Source organism: Arachis hypogaea, chromosome 3, assembly GCF_003086295.3.
Source record: "Arachis hypogaea cultivar Tifrunner chromosome 3, arahy.Tifrunner.gnm2.J5K5, whole genome shotgun sequence".
NCBI classification, from domain to species: Eukaryota; Viridiplantae; Streptophyta; class Magnoliopsida; order Fabales; family Fabaceae; genus Arachis; species Arachis hypogaea.
In genome coordinates, this window is record NC_092038.1 from 67787663 (window position 1) to 67789541 (window position 1879).

General features: G+C 33.4%; 1 non-coding gene across 1 annotated transcript; it reads right to left on the reverse strand.

The window, feature by feature from the left end:
* Positions 1-1299: 1299 nt before the first annotated feature.
* LOC112793093 (small nucleolar RNA R71) lies at positions 1300-1403 on the reverse strand. The gene has a single exon (XR_003197802.1). It is a non-coding gene; the product is annotated as a small nucleolar RNA R71 (small nucleolar RNA).
* Between the last annotated feature and the right edge of the window lie 476 nt (positions 1404-1879).

Consider the following 1879-nt stretch of genomic DNA (forward strand, 5'->3'; position numbering starts at 1 on the left):
ATAATATCTTTTTCATTTTTTTATTATTTTCAAAAATTTTAAAAATTAATTTTCAAAAATCTTTTTCTTATCTCTTATATCTAATTTTCGAAATTAGCTAACAATTAATGTGATTGGTTCAAAAATTTGAAGTTTGTTACTTTCTTGTTAAGAAAGGTTCAATCTTTAAGTTCTAGAATCTTATCTTGTACTTTCTTGTTAGTTAAGTCATTTTAAAAATTAAATCTTTTTCAAAATATCTTTTTCTTAAAACTTTTATTTTATCTTTTATCTTATCTTTTTCAAAATTTTATCTTTTTCAAAATTTGATTTCAAAATATCTTATCTAACTTCTTATCTTCTTATCTTTTTCAAAATTTGATTTCAAATCTTTTTCAATCAACTAACCAACTTTTTGTTTGTTTCTTATCTTTTTCAAAACCACCTAACTACTTTTCCCTCTCTAATTTTCGAAAATATCTCATCCCTTTTTCAAAAACTCTTTTTGTTTTAAATTTTAATTTTAAACTTATCTTATCTTTAATTTTCGAAAATTACTAACCCCTTTTTCAAAAATTATTTTCGAAATTTCTCTTCTCTTCTCTTATTCTATTTAATTAATTAATTACTAACACTTCTCTTCACCTCTCTTCATCTAAGAATCCGAACTTCTTATATCCCTTGTATTTGGATTCTTCTACCCCTTTCTTCTTCTACTAACATAAAGGAATCTCTATACTGTGACATAGAGGATTCCTCTTTCTCTTCTTGTTTTCTTCTCTTTCATATGAGCAGGAACAGGGAAAAAGGCACTCTTGTTGAAATCGATCCAGAACCTGAAAGGACTCTGAAGAGAAAATTAAGAGAAGCTAAATTACAACAATCCAGAAACAACCTTTCAGAAATTTTCGAACAAGAGAAGGAGATGGCAGCCGAAAATAATAATAATGCAAGGAGAATGCTTGGTGACTTCACAAAGCCAACGTCCAAGTTTGATGGAAGAAGCATTTCCATTCCTGCCATTGGAGCCAATAACTTTGAGCTGAAACCTCAGCTAGTTGCATTAATGCAACAAAACTGCAAGTTTTATGGACTTCCATTTGAAGATCCTTATCAGTTTTTAACTGAGTTCTTGCAGATCTGTGAGACTGTAAAGACGAATGGAGTTGATCCTGAAGTCTACAGACTCATGCTTTTCCCTTTTGCTGTAAGAGACAGAGCTAGAATATGGTTGGATTCACAACCTAAGGATAGCCTGGACTCCTGGATAAGCTGGTCACTGCCTTCTTGGATAAATTCTTTCCTCCTCAAAAGCTGAGCAAGCTGAGAATGGATGTTCAAACCTTCAAACAAAAAGATGGTGAATCCCTCTATGAAGCTTGGGAAAGATACAAGCAGCTGACCAAAAGATGTCCATCTGACATGTTTTCAGAATGGACCATATTAGATATATTCTATTATGGTCTCTCTGAATTTTCGAAAATGTCACTGGACCATTCTGCAGGTGGATCTATTCACCTGAAGAAAACGCCTGAAGAGGCTCAAGAACTCATTGACATGGTTGCAAACAACCAGTTCATGTATACCTCTGAGAGGAATTCCGTGAATAATGGGATACCTCAGAAGAAAGGAGTTATTGAAATTGATGCTCTGAATGCCATATTGGCTCAGAACAAAGTGTTGACTCAACAGGTCAACATGATCTCTCAAAATCTGAATGGATTGCAACATGCATCCAACAGTACTAGAGAGGCAGCTTCTGAAGAAGCTTATGATCCTAAGAACCCTGCCATGGCAGAGGTTAATTACATGGGTGAACCATATGGAAACACCTATAACCCATCATGGAGAAATCATCCAAATTTCTCCTAGAAGGATCAACAAAAGCCTCAACAAGGCT